The following is a 9863-nucleotide window of genomic DNA, read 5'->3' as shown; positions in this document are numbered from 1 at the left end:
ATGGCTTCCGGGTGGTAATCAGTCATTTCGGTGCCTACCAATCTCCCAGTCCTTCTCGTTACCCGATCTTTTGGCCGTACATCTCGCCTTGATATGATCTCCGGAATATATCGTTTGTAGCCGGTCAGATCTGTTCCCTTTACATTAAATGACCTTTTGCATTTACGGTATCTTAAAGCAGTATTTCACTCAACAATCGGGTCTCATTTTCTGATTCTGATTATTTTTTTCAGGATGGAAATGCAACTACTTCTAACTAAGTTACCACAGTCTTTGGGGCATTTTCTAAATCCTAGTACTCACTTACGAACCCGCTTCTAGTATACTGCACTGCATATGCCTTTTGGCTTTTCCTTGAGCTTTTCCTCAACGTTCTTTTCTTTGTCTTACTTTCTACGCGTCCGATGCATTTCCGCACTTAAATCCGAACGGTGTCTGCTAGTGTTCCAAATCTCCAGGACAATTTATCTCAAATTAACGTGAAGAAACGTTTTGCTACCTGTAAAGGCTACATTTATATTTGGACAAATTACTAAAGAATGAACCACAAGTAGTAATCTAAACACTTTGGCTGGCAGTTCTGATAACAAGCAAATTGAAACCTTTTTCAATCATATTTCAGATATAAGTTTCTGCATTTCCACTCTAAGTATGGTTACAGTTTTCATAACTCAGTTTCACCTGACCAAAAATAAAGCAATGACAACACTGGCTCGGTTGCCATGTTCTGTTTGGTAGCGCAGTTCCATGTACAGTTCTAGAGAGAGTCTATCTGGTTTCTTGGACCACTAGATTTAATAATGCTAGAAAATAGAGACAACAAGAGTTCGGATACCTCATATCTCCATGAAATAGTCCGATTATGTAAATCACTTCCACATTTACATAATCTATGCTTAGTTATGTACACCTTTAAAAACTTATGCCGGTCCTAATATTGATTGTCCAATAATATACCATTGAGAAGAGTTATAGCACTTTTATATCAATTATGCAAATTAGGGTCGAATTTGCATAATTGTTATCTGCTAATGTTCCACCAGCCAGAAACTACATATATTACAGGTATTTGGGTCCTTTGATTGAAAACACTACAATTATAGATTTCCCTCATTAATTATGCAAGTTAAGTGCCAATTTGCATAATTTGTACTTTAGAATGTACATCTCTGTCAAAGCTACCTACATGCCACATATCATCTTAATTTGTCGTTCCTTTGTTCAGTTATATAAAAAGATTTTGAAAACCGCCCTGCAGTTCCAGAGCAACCTGCTAGGGGACCCAAACATACAGCACCCATTCCTTACATCATAAGCTATCTGCCACTAAAAAATCAAGACCACAGCACATCCAGTTTAAAAGATTTAAAAAAAAACTAATTTTGCTGAAGTACCAATGTCACATATTTGATGATTAAGATGTGACAAGATTGACCTTGACTTTTGTCTTCCTAACACCTACTTACATACCAAATATCATCGTAATCCATCCAGAGGTTCTTGAGTTATGCTGACCTCAAATATCCGGAAACACAAACATACAAACACACACACACACACACACAAACGCACAAACACACACAAACGCACACACACACACACACACACACACACACACACACACACACACACACACACATAGAGACAGGCAGACACACAGACACACCCAAAACTATATCTCCATTTTTCATGGAGATAAGAATACGAATCTTTGACCAGTATTATGCTAATCTGTTTTACTATCCAATTGGTAGAGGGACCAAGACTCCCTGTGGAGGTTTTATCGTATCTACATGCAAGTGTTAAATCAAAAGCTATAGGAAAGACCTTAGTTGCTACTGTTTTTTCTAATTGCCTTTACCTTCAGTTTGAATAGTAACGCTATTAGGCGAAGGTATTATCTCATAGAACAATATAGTTTCATTTACAGCAAAAAGGGAAAAATAACGTTTTGCATTAGCATAGGAGACCATTGTTTCTTATCCCTTTGTTGTTTCCGGAGAAAGGTAAATTTTGTTTTGTCACATATGGCCATCGCTGCACAATATAAGGAAACCAATTCGTCCTATTTCTAGGGTCAATTACTTTAATGGTGTAGAGCAAAGAGTCTCTAATTACTATTTATGGATGATGGAGCTTGGAATCCCATTTGCTTTGAGTCTATTAACCCTATCTGATTGTTTTGTGGCCCCATATTAACCCAAAAGATAATTGCTCAAAGATTAGAAAAAATCTATAGATGACTTACAACTTTATCATATCAGGGAACTTAGTGTGTGGTTGTGTGTGGTTGGGTATAATCGGCTCTATGTCGTACATCTAACTTACAAGGTTCGTACTGAGCAGTACAAGCTGATTATCCGGTCAGCTTTTATTGATCATTTCACACCAGAAAGGCCCCATACTCATTTCGATACTTGTGGAGGGTTCTTTTACATACTAGCTCGAGGAGTAGATCCCCCCAATCACTGAACTTCCATCTAACACCTTATCCAATGGACGTCCCTACCCGACACTAAATTACAATGTCATGAACACAGCTTGTGATGTTTGGTATCATGCATGTATCAAGACTTATATAGCCTACCTCACCCCAATAATAATGCTGACTTTATTCTGATGCACGTTATCTTAAAGCAAGACTTATGACCAGTGATTTATTTATGGATGCTTACAAGAGCTGTACATTCTTCAACTTCTACATTCTGGATTTGGTTAACTTGTACTTTGGCCTACCTAGTATTCTATAACAAGCTCAGGATGGAGGCAATAATGTTGACCACACAATATGTGTGAAAACACCAGCATTCACATTGCTTGGTGTGTGTATGTCAATACCATTCTGCCACCTGCACATCAACACCACAAATCGTCTAAAGGCAAGGATAAAAAACCAAGAAGTTTAAGCCATAGAGTGCTTTAAAATGTCGGGGTCACAACACCTACCCTCATACCAAATATGAATATCATCGCAACCCGTCCACAGATATATGCCGGAGACGCAAACGTCCACAACACAAACCACCGTACAGAAGCACAGCAAAAAACTAGGAGGCCCATGCATATTTACACCACATAAGTATCAATTTGACACCTACCGACCACTTTAAGATCATCACCACAACAAGGTACAAATGTATGCTGCAGTACCAAGGTCAACAAACAGGCGGCCCAAAATCAACCATTACCATCACCAGCCACTCACCTACCCGCCTACCAAAAACCATCGCAGCTCACTCAACGGTTCTTGAGCTGAAACCCCGCACACCAAAAACAGTATGGCCAAAACAATACTGCCATATTCATGGTATAAGTAATAATGATACCCTGTCTCGCTTACGTGCTACTGGATTGTGTTTCATTTCCTTGTCTACATATATCAGTGTATCCTGCAAGCTTTCCTTCGGGTTCTGGATAGTAGAATTTGGCAAACAGCATATTAACGTAATTGACCAGGAAAGTCAGTCCGCGGGAACGATAAATACCAATCAGTCGCCAAACATTTCCGCGCTACATCAATCAGCTAGCCAAACTCCCCTGGTAAATCCTTCTCCTTCCAGCCAGCGGAATTAGTCAGGTAGAGACGAGTCAGGCTTCCTCCACAATCAAAACTCAAACCGGGAAAATACGGGAAGTCCCATTTTTTTAAACAATGCGCCTCAATTTGGTTTTGTAACCGAAGTTTTATTAGACCATGTCAGACACGTTGTATTCAGCCGTAGGCTGAGCTTACTTAATCTAATTAAAAAGCACTTGGGGAGTTCAGTACAATACTGGATGCTTTTTGATGTCCGCGAGACTAATGGGTGTTTCATCATATAATATGACGTAGTATGCTAGTTTTACTTCCTAAAATTAACATATATCGGAAAACAACACCCTCTTGTGGAGTTTAGGACAAGTATCACCATCCCACTTAAGGCTTTGTCCAATGGTTATTTGCGATGTAATATGACTGTTACATATATCTGGCTGCATTTCATATGGAAGAATGTCGAAGGGTTATCAGAATATCGACTCTTATAATCTGCATCTTCGACGTTAAACATGTTTCCCGTTTGAGTGACGCTCTATGAACGCATCTCAGAATGTGAACCAGCATTGTGAGTTGCTCTATAAAGGTCACTGTTCTTTGCGTTGATTTAAAAAGGTTACATCCTGTCCTCTTAAGCAGAGGTAAAAGCGGGATTTACATGGAAATAACGCCGATAAATGTCACTGCTGCCTTATGTCGTGTCATCTTCCAGGAATCAGTCCTGCCTGCTGGAACAAGGTTCAACCTCCGCAGAGACAGAGATATTCGAGTCTTTCACCTTAATTGGTATTGACAGTAGAAAATTGATTGTTGGAAATATTTCTACATTCTATTTTGTGAATCGTGATTTTATGAATCGAAAATTGACATAGCTTCTTTTCCGGGAAAATTGGATTAAAATTGAATTGTTCGTTTTAAAATCAAACTGTTCTCTTTAGAATTAGATTGTTCTCTTTGAAATTTGTTGTCAACAAATATTTCCAAAATCGTCGATACAATTGTAGGTAACACGTGGGGTATCTTACTAAGCCCTCTTTGAACGGTGCCAAAACATCGCCCTGCGAAAATCCATTAGTCACACAAAGAGCCCTGCGACATATGCATGTATTCACCAACCATATATAAACACTTTATATGTGATAGTGGAAGTTGATGGTTTCTATAACCTTCAATAACCCGTTTGTCATTCGTATTGCAATGAAAATGAATTCTGATAAATGTTGGCTTGTGAAAAAAAACATGGCCCTATTTCAATATTATACGTCCGCACACTTTTAGAATAACGCCTTTTTTGTTCAGTCTTTGTGTTGCAATATCGTGTGCAAGACGATCAATAGATCAATGATCCGATCATCAGTGTGTTTAGTAGAGACAAACATTGTAAGCTAGAACCTCACGATTACCTGAATATCTACATAATTATGTAACCATTACCTTCGTGAAATCAAGTTTCCATGGAGGTATTGTCACCTCCGCGCAGCGAGGTGTTGTTTTGGTGTGTCTGTGTTTCTATCAGTTTGTTTTTGTTATTGGGTAGGCCGACAATTGGCGGGGCTAAAACGCAAGAGTCTAGAGCGTACGTTTTGAACCACTCACACAATAACAAGATTATCAAACCTTCGTTTCTTTGTCTATCTGTAACTGTGATTGTCGCGCTTGGTTGTGTACATAGAATGTTACTATTCAGACGGCTTTCTTGTGAACCGCTGATGTCATGCGTTTTCATGTCAAATATGGAGTGCTTTTCGTAAACGTGTAAGCACTTTTCCCCTTGAAAAGGATATACCGTTCAAATGTAAACAAACCATCTGCATGTACCTTCCAAGTGTCTTTTATAACCTCCTACATGGGTCAACTCGAGAAATTTGTAAGTTCTATAGTTTTCCTATGATAGGTTAAATGATGATAATCATATTCACTCCCAGTTAAGGGATCTGCACTCTTGCAATACAATAATTCGTAAACTTTCCCTCTGTTCACCTTTTAAGAAAACCCCACTGTTTATAATATGTGTTGTGAAGCTATGGAATTCATTTCCATTCATCCTATCCAGATAGATGTCAGCCTTTTGTTTTTGTATAAATGTTTGTGTTCAATGTCTGATGCCCGATGGTATGCACGGTGGTACTTTTTTTTTTTGTATAACAGCTTTTCCACTCATCTGACACCACCATACAGTCTGTCCTTAGGTCTGATTCCTTATCATTATCATTCGGCTGCTAGACCTCTATGCAGGCGACTAAAAGCTTCTTCTAGTCCCTTTTGTTGTCAGCAAGAATGACCTGTTTTGTGGTAAGCCGGCCATTATAGTCTTGCAGCTGTTGGATGTACTGTAGATAAGTAGTAGGTTGGCGACCTCGTCTACGATGAGACGGGACGTAAAGATCTAATCTTTACCAGACTTGACTACGTTGGTTATAAGAGGATAATTTGACAAGGGAGTTTTGCTTCCAGAGGGTTTGGCCGGCCGGAGGAGGAAAACTAATCCTCCCCTGGCCAAGTTGCAGATTATTTTACCGAATGCTCCAATACCCGGACCTCGTGGTGTAGGCTAGCAAGTTTGACAGGTTCATCCTCGGGTGTGCGAAAAAAATGTGCGCAGGGAGTTTTACTGCCTCAATTGCACACACTGTATCAACCACTTTGTTCTGATCATTACACATCCTCCTACGCACGGTCTCCAATGGCTAGCTGACTCAGCCTATTGGGTCCTGCTATCTCATGACCTACCAGCAGTTACTTTGATTGTCACCACAAACCAGCTGTCAGCCAATCAGAGAATAAGCATTTATTGGGCTTTCTGTTTACGAAAGCTGTCTCGCAAAGGCTGTTGGGAAGCTATCAGCCAATCATGTTACGTCTTACATAGCACCATCCTTCTACGCCCGATCCCCAACGGCTGACTGCCCATGTAAGGGTAAGCTCATAAATATTTATAAGCAGGGCGGCTTAGAACTGGTCTGAGTGCGTCAGATAGCAGAGGAGACCCCAAGGAGTTTCGACACGACTGTGGTCCCTCTGCGTAGGAGAATGGTCATTACATAGATGATGTTGGATACCCGGCAGATATTTTTGATGTTCAACATGATACCGTAGCACGAAATAGCGCAGGGGTTGATTTTGTTCTCCACGTCCTGTGCCATTATCCATGACTTACACCCAGAGACGGGTAAAGGTACAAACTTTGGATGCAATCATTCCCCTTATTTCCAGAAGACGCCGAAGCAAATACTCTGCGTTTCTTTTGGTCGGTACTACTTGAAGCCATGATAATTGGAGGCAATAAATTCAAAATCACAGAACCTAATTAATGGTTTCCCATAAATCTCAGTAATTTGACCCGGGACTTGCATTACAGCACATCTACCCACTAACAGTTTTAAGCACACTTATAACAAGATCAAACTTTGTACTCTTGTAGACTTTAAAGGGGCCGGTAAAACTATATAAAGAGCAGATAATATAAACTATGCCCTTCAGTATGCTACAGGCACCCATACAGTGCACATCAGTGGTGGCCTGGCTGAGAAAGTTTACCAAGTACAAGTTACTCTTCAAATCATGTTTGAAATCTAGAGACAAAAGAGAAATTAAAGTAAGACTACACATAAAGAAGTTAGCTTGAAGAACGGTCAGCCTTTTTACCGGAAAACAGAGGAAAACACAGTTAAACACCGGAAAACACACGAAGGAGTGTATAATCTACTGAAGTACAGTATGTTTTGATGAGTAAATATGACAGGTCGCTATGTTTTGCCACAGAATAATCTACATACGGCCCTGGAATGAAGAAATCGTCAGAAAATGCATGAGACTACGGGCCGGACCGCCGCCGCCACCCGGCGGACTGGACGTGCTGATTGTGCAAAATTATCACGGGTGGCATTTCAGTAGATTATACACTCCTTCATGTGTTTTCCGGTGTTTAACTGTGTTTTCCTCTGTTTTCAGGTAAAAAGGCTGACCCCTTGAAGAACACTTAGCCCAGAGTATGATCAAAAGTAATGAAAAACACTGGGTTGCTCTTCAGTGTGAGACATTGGCTGGCAGTTATCTGTACAGTTCTACAGAGCACAGGACTAAATTGGTTTCTTACTGTAAGTCAAGTATTACAAGTCATGTTTCTACACACACAACTCATGAGTGCTAATTCAGCTATAAGGAAGACATTTTCAAGTTTAAAAATGCAGATGCAAATAGATACTCTGTTACAATTTTGACAAGGCTAATTTGAAATTTGAAAAAGAGTTGTTCTTTCAAGAACTGCATATAGTATTATCTTATTTTCACATGATATTATCTAATTGAAACCTTGCATTGTGTAACTTTGTTACTTACTTTGGATCATTCTGTATGATTTGATAATGTTCCTATGAAAACCAGTACTTTGAACCATTACAGTATTTGAATCTGTGACCAGTAATATGCTAATCTGTCTCTGACCATTGTTTCTAGCTGGTAGACAGTCTGGGATGTTTATGAGTTATGTGGTTATGGGGGTCAATCCACTATTCAAACTGCTGGACAAGTCACAGTGGGAGCACTTCCTTAATGTTCTTACCCTGGGCAAGAAACCCCCAGGTTTAAGATGGCAATATCATCAGCAAAGTCGAAGTCGTTGATCTGTTTTGCTAGATGTCGTTAGGATGCCTTGTGGTGAGTCGTGATCCCAGAGTTGCCGCTGATGTAGCTATCTCCAGGGCTAACGTACCATCCCCAGAGAATCAATGCGGGTATTAATAAGAATTTACCAAAAAAATTCACACCACCTCAAGCCTTCTATTATCCATTTTATTTTCCTTTGAGATAAGTTAAGTTTCTTTGGCAATGGAATAATGGTGTCCACTGTTCAGGAGCTGCATGTGAAGTAACGTTACATATTTCAACATAGAAGTTGTGCAAGAATTTCGTTATCGTGCTACCACCACCTTGAAAAGTTTCCACAGTTATAACCTTGTAAATGTCGACTGCCTTCTTGTTGCGCGCTTATTTATAGCTGTCTGAGTTTCCCCAAGGAGAGGAGGGTCGGCGAGAATGGGAAGGTCTTGTTAGGGAAGCGGCAGATTCCTTGCAGAGTAATGGTGTTGTTTAGCTGAGAGCTTATCAAGATCTAAGCCCCTCTATTGCGAGAGTAGCTCTGTGTCACTAGGATATGGAGCTGCGTGAGTATATAAATTATTATCATCTGTTTCCCAGAATGATATACGATATTTCATGCTCTCATATATGTTTCCTTTTTAAATATGGACCTGGAAAATAAAATAAAAGCATGCATAGGTTCGGTATTTTCCACGGGATACACTTTGAGTAACGTAAGATGGTCAGAACATTCCAAATCTCAACTATATGATAACATACCTAACATGTCTTAGTAGATTATAGGGCATGACAATATATGTTATTTGTCAATCACTACACATAGTTTAGATAAATTTTCGTATGATGAATAAGAAATAATCTAGGAGTAACTTGCACTGGAAGATGAAAGGTAAGAAAACAATTGTATGATATCTTCAATGTCTTGTTTTTTTTGTTTGTTTTTTTTATTTGTTTTTTTTTGTTTTGTTTTGTTTTCTTGTGCCTGTTTGTCTTCTTGTGTTCTGCAAACTTCGACCAGCAATAGAAAAAAAACGGATAATGAGAAGAACGTGTGGCTTGTCGTGACGTGGCATAATCGGTAGCATGTTCGAACCCCCAGACATGTCCGGATGTTGCGCCCTTGGGAAATGCACTTTTCATGACTTTCCTCACTTCGATCAGGTAAAAATGTTTGCCTAGCTTCCATTAGGCACGTTCCTCGGCCTCGACATTAAATAGAGGTCCCGTGTTTGAGGAGAGCCACACCTCGAATACGCTGCAGGTACTTACGATTTCGAAGTCGAATTCACTTAGTAGACTATGATTCTGTTGTTTGATATTGTACATATTCCATGTATCTGTCAACCTTTCTTTTGTTGCGAGCTGTACTTAATAAATAGGAAAAAAATTCCACATATCCACACCGCAGTTGTGTCCGCCAGCCAAGGAAAATGTGGTCCATACTGTCGACAGTATGCGTTTGTTCACATATTAATTTGAGCACGAAAAACAGCACAGCGTACACAGTGTAAGTCTGTATTAAATGAAAAATCTAGCTCAGAAACATGTCTAATGAGTGGCGAGGTTTTTAAAGACCAAGCATGTACACGTCTAATGTAAAATCGCCAAATGAATTTGGCTGACGTAACCTTCTAGAACTCAGTCTGCATGTGAAAAAAGTGGTGTTCTGATCAGCACGGCCAAGGTAGTAACTGGATATGTAGAGATAGAAGGTAAGGAATTGAAATAA

Source organism: Branchiostoma floridae, chromosome 3, assembly GCF_000003815.2.
Source record: "Branchiostoma floridae strain S238N-H82 chromosome 3, Bfl_VNyyK, whole genome shotgun sequence".
NCBI lineage: Eukaryota > Metazoa > Chordata > Leptocardii > Amphioxiformes > Branchiostomatidae > Branchiostoma > Branchiostoma floridae.
This window is presented reverse-complemented; position numbering follows the sequence as displayed.